We start from the raw sequence: 7,667 nt of genomic DNA, 5'->3' as shown, positions 1-7,667 counted from the left end.
CAAGCTGCAAGTCTGCGAACAAAATAAATGATGGTTGTTTGAAAACAGTAGGTTCTAGGGAGGTTAGTTATGCAGCAATAGTAACTAGAAGAGCTGGTGACAAAATGACCTGTAACCTCTCTTTAAGTAGGTCAGAAATGAAGGGAAGGAGTTACATAGGGCAACGGTTTGAAGGACATTAGGATGGAGATGAAAGTTTGTAAGGATATAGGAATCTTGAGCAAGGATGTAGAGGAATATCCAGAAGAGGGAGTATGCAAGAGACAGTTGCTATTATTCACCCAATGAAAGGAAGGTGGTACATTTATCCAGGGAAAGAAGGACTTGGGAAAAATTCTTCTCAGAAAGACAGAGATGAGAATAAGTAACCGACAGTTTTTTAAAGAAGAAACCGACTACTGCAAGTGGTTTTTAGTTGAAATTCTGTGATTAATTTTAAGCAGTCATAAAGAGAGAAGAACTTCTCTGTGAAGTGAGATCACAAGGGTCATATTCTCTTTCTTTCTCTCCACATTCCAACCCCTAGTCCCTAGCTGGGAAGGAAGGAACAGTGGAATACGTGGAGTAGCAAAGAGTAGAATATGTGGGTTAATATTGATTTATGGAAATAATATTAAGGAAACTGAACTCACCCACTGGGAAAGCTAGGACAGAAAGGGTGTCAAGAAGTAAAGACATGTATAACTTCTAAAGCAATTCATGACTTTGACACTCAAGGAGGGTTCTTAGCAACAAAGCCAGAGATGCACATGCCTTCAGAAGATCTTGACTCTATGCACAGAGTGAGAATCTCCTAGAAACACTAAGTGAAGGCAATTATCAATTCTTAGCAAGTCAAAGAAGAAGGAGTTACAGACTGTTCAACATTTGCAAACTATGGCCTGCAGGTCAGATCTGGCCCACTGCTGGTTTTTATATGGCCCATGAGCTAAGAATCTTTTTACACTTTAAAATGGTTGGAAAAATCAAAACATGAATAATATTTCATGACATTTGAAAATTACATGAAATTCACTTTTCAGTGTCAATAAATAAAGTCTTAATGGTACACAACCACACCCTTCCATTTATCTTCATCTGGTCTTTTACTTTAATAGCAGAGCTGAGTAGTTGCAACAGAGACCATAGAGCCTGCAAAGCCTAAAATATTTACTACATTCCTGGCCCTTTATGGAAAAATTGGCAACCCCTGAATCACAAAATTCTTTATTTTATTCTTGCTTTAAAATAGATTGACTTACTTATATCTGTTTCCATGGCGTCAAATTTGATTGATGTAGACTTGTGTTAAAAACTGAGTTTCTTTTTTTTTTAGAAAAAGAAATATGGGAACTTTGGGGCGGTTATTGATTTCTTTGTTTCTGAAAACACTTGGAAAAGACCCAGGCTCTTAGTTTCTGTCTACCACTGAGCTAGTCTTTCCTCCACAGTTGCACAGACTGTAAGCATATGCCTTCAGTGGAAACATTTTTTTTTAATCTATTTCACAAGTATGTATTGAGCATTGTCCTAGGCATTGGAAGTGTGGCATGGAAAAGGACAGCTGAAGTCCCTATTCTCACAGAAGGTACTTTCTTGCAGTGGGAGACAAATAATAAAAATGTACACAGATGAACCAGACAAGTGGAGATCCTGATAAGCTATATGTATAAAATTAACAGGAGTAAAGAGTGGTTTGGGATGGGATGGGGGAGCTTGTGAAGATAGGAACGGGTTCTTTGAGGAAATGATCCTTGAGCTGAAGCCTGAAGGATAGAAGAAATCAAGCACACACCACATGGTCCAGGGAAGAGGGTGCCAAGCAAAGGGGATGGAAAACACTGGGTCTGCAGGCCAAGAGGGCCTGGTGGTGTCTGAGGAAGTGATTCGGTGAGTGGGGAAGTGTGGGAAGAGGTAAAGATGGGTGAGGGCATAAGGGGATAAATTGGGACTGAACCTTGGCTTAATGTCTTTATTCTTTTATTCTAAATGCAGTGGGAAGCAGCTGATAGGCTTTTAAATGGGTTTGGAGGAGTGACGTACGATTACATGTTCAAAGGGGCTGTCAGTGCTTGTACATTGATTGCGTGGCTGCGAGTGAGAGCAGAGAGTCTGGGGAAGCCATTGCAGAAGTATAGACAAGAAGTGACAGGAGCTGGGACCATGGGGTGCTGAGGAGTGGGAAAACATGAGTCATGATTTGGAGGTGAAGGTGGAAGTCTTGGACAAAAGATCTGAAAGAAAACAAAGGAGGAGTCAAGTTAGAAGGAATCAATGCTTTGAAAATGATTCCAAGCCTATCCATTCCAAGTCAATATATTGAGGTGGAAGTCAAACCAAGAGTGGGGAAAGTTCAGCTCTGGCCATGCATGGAAGCACTAAGGCTGGAGAAGAAGGTGCATCTTCTCCAAGAAGACTGGTGGGGGGCGGGATCTAAGGGAAAAGGAAAAAGAGCCCATGGCGAGAAGGGAAATAAAGCAAAACAAAATGAGGTTACTAGACAAGATAATGAAAGCTCACTGTGTAACACCTTGAAGTAAGAAAAGTGAAACCAAGCACCTCTGGGCTTATGAAGAACCTCAAGTAAGAAAAGCAACCCTCTGATATTTGTTTTTTGTTTTGTTTTACAAAAGAGAGACTCACAGTCAGTAGCATAGGTACAGTCTTTTGAGCTGGTGAGCATTGGTTGACACCAGCTAATGTTCAATTACACTACATGCAAATTAAGAAACGTTTGAAACATGTTTCAAGTTCAATTTCCAAGTAAGAGGTTGTAAGGACTGCAAGGCAATGTGGTACAGTGAAAACCCCTTTCACATCAAGGTCCTAACACAACATCTGATCATCAGAGAGTAACACCAGTGACCAGATGGCTTTTAGGTAAGTTGCAATTTCTCTGAAGCTTGGAAGGGGTTGAGATTTGAAAATAAAGCCATTTTCTGTACAACTTTGATTTGGGAGTTCTTTAAACCCTGCTACATATATTGTTTTATAAATTTGAATTTTTTAAAGGAAAACCATGGGTTTTCTTTCATTAAAAAGGACACAAATTTTTAAAATTTCTGAAACCCTAATCTTAAACAGATTCCTCTTTGGACAGGTAAGAGAAGTGAGCAGAGTGGTTAGGTAACTTGCCTAATATAAATATAGTTAAGGGTATATCCAGTACCCAAATCCAAGTTTTTTTTTTTCTTAATAAAGACTCATATTTAATAGCATGAACAGAAAAAGAAACTTCCACCCAACGGTGACCTCTTGGTAGACAGACAGTGAGGGCCCACCACAGTGAGAAGGATCTGATTCAGATAAGAATCTAGACTAAGAAACATCATCTCAGGTATAGTTCACAATGTACGTACCTTCATTGGGGAAGAAAATGAGTTAATTAGAGTAAAAATTGTGTAATTACATTATTGTTTAAACCTTTTTTCTAATTTCTTAAAATATCTCTCTCCGGATCCCCAAAACTCACTCTTTCCCCATGGTTTCACATTCTTTACACTTCACCCGTATAATTAAAGGTTTGACAATGTGCAAGATCTTCTAGTTTTTCGATACGATTTGTTTTAAAGTTCTAGGTGGAAAGCTCATGTCAGTCTTCATTTTATCTGCATCTTTTTCCCAACCATTGTCATCACAGTATGACAAGCAAAACTCTTTCATTGCAACAGCTTTTATTTATTTAATTTTTTTTGGTATAGCAATATGCTTAATGTTTTGTTTGCAGTAAGAAGGCTTACAATGCTATTTTTCTTCTCTTCATTTAGAAGCAATCAGGCTCCCTCACTGAGCTCTTACTACAGACGACCAATATCCAGAATTACACCACATCAGCTGTGTGGGAAAAACGCATGCATTGTTTCTTTTCTGGTAAGCAAAGAAGTATTTGCCAGTTAAATCCCTGGTAGCTAGCTTTCAAACAGTCAGATATAAAATTAGCAAATGAAACATCTGTTCCTCACTATTATTTTATAATCACATTAATTGGCAGATGTCTTTAGGTAACAGAGAAAAGCATATCAGGCATTACGTGTGTTTCCATAGGGTCGTGCTTATGACCACTGGGTCTCACACACCTAAAAGACTATCTCAGCAGGAGACAAAGTTACCCTGGCCTCAGAGAGTAGCCAGTTTTCTTCCCATGCAAACCTCCTGGCAGGAGGTCTAGCTGCCCACTGACAACAGGACCCAGGATGCCCCGTTATACGCCATTGTGGAGAAACTTACCCTCACCGCTGCCAGGTTTGGTTTTTCAATTATCATGTAGTTTGCACAAAAGCACTGTGCCAATTCAATTACTGCCTGATTAATGGAGTGTTGCAGGTTTATTTCAGGGGTCTAGCTATCTATTAATTAGCATATTGGGGCCTATCCTCTACTGTTTTGTCCTGATACGCTTTGAAAAGTCCCCAGTGCAATTAAAAAACTCTAATATGCTTTAAATAGTTATTTGAGAAAACACATCCAGACTTTTAAAAATTCCTCGGGGATTTTTTTAAGCACATCCAGATTTATTAGAAGCCATCTAAAATTCCTTTAAAAACACATTCTTCTTTCCTCTGCTCGGTTCTGGAGTTTACCCTCACCAGATGAGCAGCCCTGTGTTGGGCAGCAGAGCCCCTGTCTTCTGCATCCAGGGAAAGAGGCAGCATCAGAAAAGACCAAGTCTGAGAGTTTCAAACAGTGGTTTGCTTTCGTAGGCGCTTCTCCAGTTTGCTGTGAGTTGTAAACTTGATAGGCGACTGAATCTAACATGGAGTCTCTGCGGGCGTCTCCATGGAGCTCTGTCCATATTCAGTAAGAAGGAGTGATGATTAGAATGACTTGTGAACAATATTGAATTTCTTTGGCCTTTTCTTTTTCTGGAGAATGCCGTTCCAAATGAACACCCCTTCATGGGCAAATGCAGACCCTCCTCTTAGTAGCCGCTGTGTTTGACATTTTTATGTGTGGCCACTTTTATATACAGATGGGCTAAAAAATATATAGACACTGACGTTAGTCTTTGCAAATGCCATCTGTAAAATCAAGATGATGGAGGGGCAGAGTAGACTCAGTTGCTAGCAGTAGGAGACACGCAAAAAAAGGATGGGAGATTAGACTTTAACCAGGAGAGTGTGGCTGCATTTAGTGAAAATAAAAGTTAACAACGTGACATATCTCTGACATCAAGGAACACTGACAGTGTCATGATGCTCTAAGTTTGAATAATACTTTACCTAATATATATATTAAGCACTACAGGTATGTAAAATATATAATAGATGTAAAATATGTAATATATTAAATATGACCATTGCTATAAGAATCTGAGTCTGTTGTCAACAGGTAAGGTAACCAGGTGTTAGAGAGAGTAGGAAAGGACAGTGGCCAGTTAGGGGGTCACTTCAAATTCAACAGTGATGTGACAGAAGGTAAACCACGCTAATGCTGGGTGACAGATTTTCTGCTTAAGAGACATCATATTAAGATGTGACCCAATAGGTATGTCACCTACCATCTAATCTCTGTGTTTCCAACTACAAGATGGGGAAGCTGGCCTGAAGGCCTGAAGACTTTGCAGAAATAATGGGATGTTTGCCAACAGTGTCCTCTTTGGTAGGAAGAATGATAAAGTACGCATATTTTATGGTAATGATTGTTTAACATACCACACATGCAGCAGGTCTTCAATTATTTTTTAAAATGTATAAAATATTCAACATGGAGGGTGCAGTGGATTCAAGTTTGAATTGTATCCAGTCCCAAGCTAGTAAATACAAAGCAATTGTATGGGTACAGTCCCCTCTGTACTGTTAATCCACAGAGTGACTAATAGAGCTATCACTGTGACCAGTGTGCACACGAAAGCCAGCAGTGATGCAGACAGATGCCATCCACATGCTGTTGAGTTTTCCAATCTCCCAGAAGCCATGCACTTTAGAAATATTCGCAGGAGACTAGCAGGTAAAGCGGCCACCTACCTCCTATAAAACAATACCTTATTTGTGCATTTATTCGCTCACTCCTGTATTCACTTATTCAATTACTATCAGTGGGTCCATATTCTAAAGACCATGTTAAGCATTATGGACAGGACCTTTTCTACCTGTCCTTCCATTATTCCTGTATGGAAGAACAAGTAGAAAAAATGAGTAATCATCTTTAATTTCTGTAATTCAAGGCATATTACATGCATTAAAGAAATCCCTCCTTCCCCAAAATACCAACTCACTACCAGAAGAGGAATAAACATTGCAGAAACCATCTACTTTTCCTGTTGAAAACTTCAGAGTATGGATAGACCAAGTTTGGGATCTTTTGTATCTGTAAAGTGCTATCTTGATGTTAAAAAAAAAAAAAAATCATAAAACAGAGACGTTTATGTCCTAAGAAAAACAGTAGGGTTGTAAAATGTGTGAAATGTATATTTTCTAGAATAGGAAATAAAGTATAAATCCAGAATTTTGAGTAGTATCAACTCTCTGCCCTGTATTAGAACTGTTGGTTCTACCTGGTTCAGACCTATCACTAGCTTTCCAGCTTGAATGGTGAGTGACTTATTCTGATCCAGTCCGCAGGGAATGATGACATGAAGCATTTGCCACTAGGCAGTGAAGTGTAAGCAGCTCCAAATGTTCAGTATGGTGAGTGTTGACGGATGTAGAGATAACTAAATCACACACGCTGTAGGCTCCAGGGCAGTGGAGCCCATGTACCTTCACAACTCCCAGGAGACCACAGCAACAGCAGAAGTTAGGCTACAAGAAAACAGAATCTTTGGGTATGAGTGCATAACTTAACAACACTGGGGTGATAAGTCAAAAGTTAGTGTTCCCACCTCTGCAAAATTGCTCATTTATTTCATCCTCCATGCTCTGATACACTGTGTGTATATTTACATAGTTGTAACTGAACACTGTAGAATCACCAAATATCATGATGGACTGTTCAAATTCAATGGGCAAACTACCAAAGCATTTCAGCCACATATTTCCCAATCTGAACTTTTAAAGTTGTGTACCATAAGGGGGATTTACTCCACATTCTTCACAGCTAATAGTGAATAAACATGCATCTGACATTCCACAGAATACATGTTTTTCTCACTTCAAAAATTTAAAAAAATATATGAGAAAGGTTTTTTGAGAATGTTTGGAAAATATTGAAAAAGGACTTAAACAAAATCTTAAGTAATAAAACAAACTTTATGTGATTTGAAAAACATTTGCCTTGCATTTAACCAATTGTTAGAGAGAGCTTTAATTTTCAAAACACGTTTTTCTAATAAATGAAAGCAAGATCTATGCAAATAAACAAGCAGCTTGGTTAAAATAATCAGTGCCCAGAACCACCACAAGAATAATGAGAATTTCAATAATGTTTAAGAAATAATCTAACCAGTGAATAAATTTGACTTTTGAAGTTTTATTTTTTTTTCAAATTTATAAACCTCTTGAGACATTTACTTCAAAGCAGAATATTGAACTCAGTTTCAAAATAGTGTTAACACCCTTGATAAACTTGATTAACGCTTTACCTCTAAAATAATATGCTTAAAAAGTTGTGTGAATATATAATTTAACAGGCTTCATACTTATTAGCATCATTTAGAAGGCAACATTAAGTCAGTTATGTCACATGTAATATTTAACTATCTCGCCAAAAGTTAAGTAGCTTTCTAATGTTGTTCTGGGATTTTTAAAAAG

The sequence above is a fragment of the Phocoena phocoena genome, chromosome 14 (assembly GCF_963924675.1).
Source record: "Phocoena phocoena chromosome 14, mPhoPho1.1, whole genome shotgun sequence".
Classification (NCBI taxonomy): domain Eukaryota; kingdom Metazoa; phylum Chordata; class Mammalia; order Artiodactyla; family Phocoenidae; genus Phocoena; species Phocoena phocoena.
The sequence above is the reverse complement of the archived record's forward strand: the minus strand, read 5'-3'. Positions refer to the sequence as shown.